This window comes from Felis catus, chromosome A2, assembly GCF_018350175.1.
Source record: "Felis catus isolate Fca126 chromosome A2, F.catus_Fca126_mat1.0, whole genome shotgun sequence".
Taxonomy (NCBI): domain Eukaryota; kingdom Metazoa; phylum Chordata; class Mammalia; order Carnivora; family Felidae; genus Felis; species Felis catus.
The window spans coordinates 3959607-3968147 of NC_058369.1; the positions used below are offsets into that span (position 1 = coordinate 3959607).

Genomic DNA, 8541 nt, shown 5'->3' on the forward strand with positions numbered 1-8541 from the left:
GGGGCTAGTCCTGGGGCACCCGGACAGGTACTTGAAGGGGGAGGGCTTTCTTCCGGGCACAGACGGGAGGCTCCGGGCTGGCGCCTGTGGACGGGATGAGGCACCGGTCACCCTTACCGCTGTGGGATGGGCCAGAGTGACATCCTCCTCCCCACGGCGGGACTCTCGCAGGGGGGGGCGGGCACTCGGGGGACGGTTTCGTCCCGGAAGGTTATGAGTCAGCCCTCAGCCAGTGTTTGGGTCTAGTGGTGCCTCCTGTCAAAAGGCGAGCGAGGGGCAGCCGGTGGCAAGGCAGCCCCACCTGCGGGGGCCGCTGTCCCTGTCGCAGGGTTGGCCTTTGGTTGACCTTCCTGGGGCGGTGCCCCGCGCCCAGTCGCTCCTTGGCACCCAGTAGGTCCTTGGTGGACGTGATGGTGTCGTCGGCTCACCTCCCGGCGGAAACCGGGCTCCAGGCGGGAGCGGGGGGCGTGACGCGCGGTGGGCAGTCTCGCGGGGGGCTGCGCTTGGCCCTTCCCCCGCCCCCCCAGCTCCCACCCGACCACGCGGCGAGGCGAGTGGGATCGTCCTGGCAGCGGCGATGTCGCGCAGGATAAAACGGGAAGTGCTAAATAAATCCGCTCGCCTGCGTCCCAGTTACCCGTGCAGCTCCTCTCCCGGTGCCTGGCACTTGGGGGGCCCTTGAGGGGGGCGCTTTTCCTGTGCCCGAGGGACTCGAAGAGGCTGCAGCGTCGCAGGTGCGGCGCCTGGCCCCCACCCCCCACCCCAGCCTATGGCCACCGTCTTTGTCCCCCAATATTGTCATGACTTTCCTCGGAACACACACACACACAACTGAAAGATTGGGACGTTCCGGAGCCGGGAGCGGGTAGCCCAGGGGAGGGGGGCAGGTGACAGACGCAAGACCTCAGGGACGTTTCATCTGACGGGCACCTGGCTGGGGGGGGGGGGGGGGGCTGCGGGCTTCCCGTGCAGCCGAGCAGCAGGAATCGTCTTCATGGGGTAAAACTGATGTTTTCTGCCCTTTTTACAGCAGAGCAAACCGAGGCTCGGAGGGGGTGGCGGTGCCCGGAGGCTCGCATGCTTGGGAGACGCAGGGCTGGGCTTTGGGCCCCGCGGCCCCCGAGCTCATTCCCTGATTCGTCCTTGCATCTGACAGATGCTTCCTGGGGGACACCTACTGTGGGCCAGGCCCTGGGGACACAGCAGGGGACAAAACAGGCAACACCCCCTGGCCGTCGTGTTACTAGGAGAGACAGATACATCGGGCAGATAAATGTACGGTGGGAAGTTCTAGGGCGGAGGGTTGTACGGTGGGAAGTTCTAGGGCGGAGGGTGGGGCAGGAAAGGGGAAGGGTTTTAAACAGGGGCGTTAGGGCAGGTCTCGTTATGATGGGTGAACGGAGGCCTGAAGGCAGTGGGTGAAGAACGTCCCAGGCTGTGGGCACAGCCACGCAAAGGTCCTGGGGCAGGGCAGGGCCAAGCATGTTGGAGGAGGAGGCCCTTGTGGCTGTAGCAGAGTGACAGAGGGCAGGGAGGGCCAGGGAAGGCCGCGCAGGGCTTTGGGGGCTTTTACCTCTTGCTTTAACCTCAGAGAGGAGGGCGTCCCTGAGGGCTGAGGGTAGAGGAGGGCGGCCCCTGACTGAGCTGCTCACGGGCGCCCTCTGGCTGCTGAGGGGGAGGATGACGGGGCCGGGGAGGGAGAGCGGGAGCCGGGGACCAGCGTGGAGGGGACCGCGCGGGCCCAGGTGCTGCCGCCTGCCCAGGACCCGGCCTGTGGCGTGTACCCGCCGGGGGGAGGGGCGCCCACAGCCCCCCGAGTTCTCTGGCTCCCGCCGCTGATGCCCCAGGTTGAGGTGTTCGAGCCCCCATGACTGAGTGAAGGGGCGCCTACTCCATCCCGGAGCACTTGAGCAGGAGTCCCCAGAGGGCGGAGCTGGGGACACTGGTGGCATCGCCCCTAGAGGCCTGTCAGACGCTGCCAGCCACTCCCAGTGTGTCCCAGACCCCGCCAAGGCCCCAGTGACAACCACGGCCCCCCGCTGATGACCCGAGTTAGAGATGTCACCAGAAATAGCATTTTCTGAGCACTACCTGTTCCAGATGCTGTTCCTGATGCTTCCCGGGGCCCCCTCGCAGCCCCAGGAGGGCTGTGCTGTTATGACCCCATTTTATAGGCGAGACACAGACAGGTTGAGGGCCGGCGCAGGCCCACACAGCAGACCTGGAATTGGAAACCAGGTCTTGGTGACACTGAGTGAACTGAGCCCAGGCAGCCCCGGGGTCACAGGTGGGCCCCCTCTGCGCCCCGCACCACAGGCCCCCGGAAAGTCGAGGGGTGCGAGGAGGACAGTGGATTTTCCAGAGCGGAAATCCCTCTCTGACATAGCTGGCCTTACACACCTCTAGCGATGGGACCCTCACTCCCTACATGGGAGAGCCACCTTCGTTTGGGGCATTGCTAAGAGTCATTTTCCTTTAATCTGGCCGGTCTACACCTTGTCCCTGGCCCTGGTCCTGCTGCCTGGAGGGTGCTCCGAAAGTCCCCCCTCCTCCCCAGCCCTTCCTTCCTCTCCCCCCTCCTCCCTCCCCTTCCCCCCTTTCTCTCCTCCTCCAGGCAGCCCTTCTGATTTTCTTCTAAGGACCAGGATGGGAGACCAGATGAATCCCTGGTTTTGGAGTCACACGCTTGCCACTGGGCAGCTCTGTGGCCCCAGACAAGCCACGTCGTCTCTCTGAGCCTCAGTTTCCTCGCTATTAAAGACAGGCCGATATTCCCTGTCTTGGTTGCTCCCGCGGCCCCAGCAGCCAACTCGGGGCCCGGCAAACAGCAGGTGCTCAATAAATGTTCGTCAAGTGAATGTTTTCCCCTTTCAATTGATGATTCCTCCCATGCCCCAAACCCGACCCTTCTCAAGAGCATCCTAGGACTCCACAGAGCGACTCCCCGTCCCCAGGACCCGCAAGGCCCAGCCAACCTCTCTCTGCCCTGTCTTCTTCTCCACGATGAGCTCCTTCCTGACTCACAGCCTTCGCACATGCCGTTCCCTCTGCCAGGAATGCTCTTCCCGAGCGCTCGGCTGTCCCTCCTTTGCCGGGTAGCTGTGGCCCTCCCGGCTTCCTGCCTCCTGGAACAGTTCGTGTTTAGATCATTAAGTGTGAGAGCTAATTGTGGAATTAACTGCGTAACATCTGTCTTCCCCTGCATCCTGCGAGCCTCGAGGGCGGGGCTTTTTATCGGCTTGTTCACACTTGTGTCCCCAGCCCCTAGGGCTCCGCCTGACACACATCGAGTACTCAATAAATACTTGGGAATGAAAAAACTGAAAGACACGTGTTATGCCCAGTTCCTCCGGCTTCTTACCCGCTCTCCGGTTTATCCGAGTTTTCTGAATTGAACACCGTCCCCTCCCGGTGAGATTCCCAGCAGAGAACGTGGCACAGTCACCTCCCTATTTTTACCCTCCATACTCCTGTTAATACAATCAAACTGTTCTCACTCCTCCCCCCACCCCCACCCTGCCCCGTTTCCTGCTTTTCTCGTTCGGGAGACGAAAACGTTAAAATGTGTTGACGTAGTCGGAAGTGTTTTAAGCCTTTAGACAATTCAGACCCGAGAATCAAGTGATGGCAGAGGAGAAAAAAAAAAAAATTCTTGTTTATTAGGAGGAGAAAGAAAATGCCGTTTCCATGAGACTGAGGCTCGTTCACGCCGGAATATAAAGATAGACACTTCCTGTCCTCGACACGCAAACTTCACCCGCAGCTGTGGGCGCCAGGCCCCCGAGGGACGCTGGGGAAAGGTGGCCGCAAAGAAAATGTAATTGCTGCGGAGTCAAAGCCCTACGTGTTCGCGGAGCCATGCCGAGACCGAATGAAGGTCGCAGAGGATGTGGGACGTTGTGGGAAGGGATTTGTCCTTGGTGCCCTCCCAGGAGGTCGGAAGGGCAGGGGCACAGCCCCCCACAGTCGGAAGGGGCCCTCACGTCCTGTCGTCAGTTATGCACGGGGTCTTGTCTCCATCACGGTCTTGCACGGATGTGTATCGTCTGGTGAAAACCTGGGTGCTTAGCTCTGTGAGCTTGGGCAGTCCACACGCCTTCCCTGTGCCTCAGTTTCCCCATATGCCACATATGGATGATGTTTACTGTTGAAATTTTAATATTCGCTATGATTCCTCGGTGTTATTATTAGCTCTACTTATGGTCTTATTGTTGCTTTGAAATTAAAAAAAATTTTTTTAGTGTTTATTTATTTTTGAGAGAGAGAGAGAGAGAGCGTGAACAGGGGAGGAGCAGAGAGAGAGGGAGACACAGAATCCAAAGCGGGCTCCAGGCTCTGAGCTGTCAGCACAGAGCCCGACGCGGGGCTCGAACCCACGAACCGCGAGATCATGAATTGAGCTGAAGTGGCCGCTTAACCGACTGAGCCACCCAGGCGCCCCTACAGTTGCTTTTCTAATACCTTTTCTGGGGTGTCTGCCCGGCCCCTGACCCGTCGAACTGCCCCTGACCTGCTGCCCCGGGAACACACTGCCCCCAGCCTTGCCCACCGTGTGACCCCCACCCTCCTGTCTCAACAGATTGGACCAGGGGCCCAGGCTGAGCCAATGGGATTATTTGCTCCGGGAGTTTAGAGAGAGCCTCCCAGACACTGCCGACCACGCCCTGCCTTGCGGGAGGGACAAGCAAAGCAAAGCACAAAGAAGGAATGAAAAGCTCAGAGACACGATGGAATTGGAGGTGTCGGGGAGACTCTAGCCAGGGTGGCTGGGGGCGGGAGAGCTCTCTCAAGAGCTAAGAGATGCCATGGTGGGCACAGAGGACAGCAAGGACAAAAGTAGGACCGGGAGTTTAGATTTCATCCTCGGGGTAATGAAAAGAAACTGAAGGGATTTTTTTTTTTTTTTTTAAACAGGGAAAGGAATGCATTTTGTGACCTAAAAATTTGTCAGTCTGGAAGACGAAGGAAGGAGCCATGTTTCCTGGAAAGAGGAGTCAGCCTGTGTTTACCCCACAACTCCAACTGCACACCTGCTCACTGATGGGAAGTTGCTGCTCGGGGGCTGTGTGGAGAGAGGTTCTGAGCCTGCGTCCCGGTTCTGCAGTGGAAAGAGATGCGGCAGTCCATTAGTGATGCCTGGATTCTGTCTCCTGGGGAAAGAGGTCTGTCGTTGATTGGTGATGCCTGTCATGGCAGCTGCATTGCCTACGGGGGTCTGTGTGCTAGGAGCGAAGGGGCACTTCTGCCCACAGAAAGGCCTTCACACCTTCCTGGAAAGGGCAACGGGATAGATTCCGGACTCAGACAGATCAGGGTTCAAGGGCTGGCCGGACGGCTTCTCCCTTGAGCCGACTTGAGGCAAGTTGCTTCCCTGTCACCGGATCGCATTCCCTCCTCTGCAGAGAAAGAACAGAGGTCTGGCCCTCGTGGGGTTGTTGTGCGGAACTGCACGAAGCGGTCCGTGTGGCCCGCCCGGCCCGCCCGGCCCGCCACGGGGCTCGGCTGCGGCTGACGTCGGCCTCCCCAGACCCCCCTTGCCGCAGCCCAGGGTCTGAGACCAAATCAGTTTCATCTCCAGACCCAGCTCGGGGCTGGTTCCAACTCTGCCCTCCAGGCCTGGCAGATACCCTCGGCTGCACCTTGCACCTGGGTTCTGTCTCCAGAACTGCCAGAGCCTCGGCGGCCACCACCCGATGTCATGCCCCCACCTGGTGGCAGGCGCACATGAAACAAAGGGGGGCCCAGGGACAGATGGGCCTTGGACTCCACTGTGTGTGTGGGCGTGGGGGGGGGGGGGCTCACACCTGGCCTCCGCTCGCTTCCCACCCCCCACCCTGGGCCAGCCAGGGAGGGTGCTCCCTGCCAACCTGAGTGGGGACTGTCCCTGTCTACGCCTGACCGCCTCCCAGCTCCTGGCCTGCCGTCCCATCATCAGTGTTTATGTGTGCAGGTGGCCGGGACCACTTTGCCGCCTCTGCTGCTTGGCACGGACTGGAGGGATCTTGGGGGGACTGTGAAGAGGGGGACCCCTCAGAAGCACCTTGCGGGAGCCTGACCCAGGGTGACTTGGGAAAGCAGTGCGTGTGGAGCTCAGGGGAGAGTTGGGACAACCGGGGGACCAGAAGGCGGAGGCGGCCTCTTCCAGCTCCCCGCCCCCACCCCCACCCCCACCCCCCCAGCCCGGCCCCTTGACTCCCGCTCCCACCTGCCGCCTGGACTGTCTCCACTCAGCAGCCAGAGAGAACATTTCAGAGCTCAAAGCCTACGCTGCCCTGCTCTGCCTGGATCCATCTATGGCTGCCATCGTCTCCGAGACTTCACTGCCTAGGAGGCTCCCCCAGCCCCTGAGACAGCCTCTTCCTCTCTGTGCCGCTCGCCTACCCTGTCTGGTCCTCTTTCCGTGCTAAGCTCTGAACTCGCCAAACTCGCTCTGTGTCCTCACGTGGGCCATCTCTGGTCTCACCTCTAGACGTCTGCATACGCCGTTCCTTCTCCCCAAACGCTCTTCCTTCCCCTCCGTACCCGGCCGGCTCTTCAACCTTCAGGCCTCAGCTCCGATGCCGCCCCTCCGTGGAAGCGCCCTCGATGCAGTTCCCCCCGGGGTGGGCCGGATGTCCTCGCCCGGGGCTCCCGACAGCTGCCCGTGGGTCTGCCGTCGGAGCTCTGATTGTCCCTCGTGTCCCCTGCTCACACGTGCCGTCTCAGTGACATTCGCCTTGGAGTCGCTTCCCCGAGGGTCCCCCTGACTCAGACGCAGACCTGCGGCTGAGGGAAGCCGATGCTTTGTGGCAACTGAACCTGGGTCCGCCTGCCAGGCGTGGGTTCAGGTCCCGCCGTGGCGCCCACGTGCCGTGTGACTTCGCATCTGCGGTTCCAGCTCTCGCGGATTGTTTCCTCACCTGCAGGAAGGGCTTGTTCAGTGAACAACTGCGGAACGAATGAACGGATGAATGAGTGAGGGAATTGTACCCGTCAGCCTGTTCGACACACGGCAGCCAGGGTTTCCTTAGAACTTGACTCAGAAGGTCAAGTCACTCCTTCCCTTCCCTGGCCTCACCTCTTCCCTCTCCCCGGCCCCCCCCCCGCCCCCACCACCTTGCTCATTCTGATCCGGCTACCCAAGCCTCCTCACTGCTCCTGCAACACGCCAGGCATGGTCCTGCCCCAGGACCTTTGCACGTGCTGTGTCAGCCTGGCCCAGTTTCCAAGAGTCTTGGCTGGACTCCCAGCTTCTTATCACTGAGCCCTCAGCCTACATGTCACCTCCACGGAGAAGCCTTCCTTGATCGCCCTGGGAACACGCCCGGTTGTTTCCCGCCCGTATTCATTTCCTTCTTAGCTCCAACCCCCCCCCCCGTCCGCTAAAAATCCCCGCGTTTGTCAGCGATCATCTTGCTGTTTAATACCCGTCTCTCCCGTGTCACCTCGGGCAAGTCCCTGCCTTCCTCTGCGCCTTAGTTTGCTGGTTTGTCAAAAGGGGTGGGGTATGAGCCACGAGACGGTGAGCCCCCAACTGGCCATCTTGTTCTGTGCTGTGTCCCAGCACCTAGAACAGCGCTCGGCGCACGGTAGGTGCCCGGGACGTAAAAGGATCCGTGGAGAAACCCCCCCCCACCCCTGCAAACTTCCAGCCTGCTTCCCCCACTAGTTTTCCCCCTCCCCCCCCACCCCCCATTCAGCCAGCCAGCGGACCCTCTGGAGCAGGACAGAAGGACTAGGCACTTCCGAACTTCCCAGGAGGACGAACACTAATTAAGCACTTACTGTGTACCTGGCCCCTTTCCAAGCCCTTTATCAGTCTCCACATTCACTTCTCCCACCGTCGTACGGGGTGAGAAGGAACATGAACCCCACGTTCCGGGCAGGAAAACTGACGCGCTCAGAGAAGGAAAGCCTTCCGGAGGCGCGGGGCTGGAAAGGACGCGTGGAACAGTGTCGTCTGCAGAAAGCAGGAGGGAAAATGCTGACGACGTAACTGTCCGTCCCCGGGGACCGGCTCCAACAGTCTGGCTTTCATAGCCCCCAAAGCGTTGCCGACAGGTGTTCCAACAAAAACTTGTGCGCGCCTGTTCTGAGCGGCGGGACCTCGGGTCGCGGAAAGGTGGAGACGACCCATTAAATGTCCATCGACAGATGACTGGACAAACACGACGCGGTCCATCCGTGCACTGGAATATTATTCATCCTTAAAAAGGAAGGGAACTCTGCCACCGGCCACCGCGGGGATGAACCCCAAAAATATTGTAAGTAAGCCAGACGCCCAGGGGGTCCCCAGAGGAGTCCCGTTCACAGAGACAGAGTGGACGGTGGGAGCCAGGGGTGGGGCAGGGGGCGGGGAGTCCGCGTTTCATGGGGACAGAGTCTCAGTTCTGGGAGATGGAAAGTTCTGGAGGCGGGTGGGGGGGGTGGGGCTGCACGACAGTGTGCTTGTGCTTAACTGAGCTGCACCCTTAAAAATGGTTAAGGTAAAAAATAAATAAATTAAAAAATAAAAATAAACTTTAAACAATGGTTAAGGCGGTGACTTTTATAAGGTGTGTG

General features: G+C 60.1%; 1 long non-coding RNA gene across 1 annotated transcript; it reads right to left on the reverse strand.

The window, feature by feature from the left end:
- Positions 1-4540: 4540 nt before the first annotated feature.
- LOC123381878 lies at positions 4541-8177 on the reverse strand. Its single transcript, XR_006589436.1, has 3 exons — positions 7765-8177; positions 6464-6927; positions 4541-5396 (listed from the first exon to the last, which is right to left on the reverse strand). It is a non-coding gene; the product is annotated as an uncharacterized LOC123381878 (long non-coding RNA).
- Between the last annotated feature and the right edge of the window lie 364 nt (positions 8178-8541).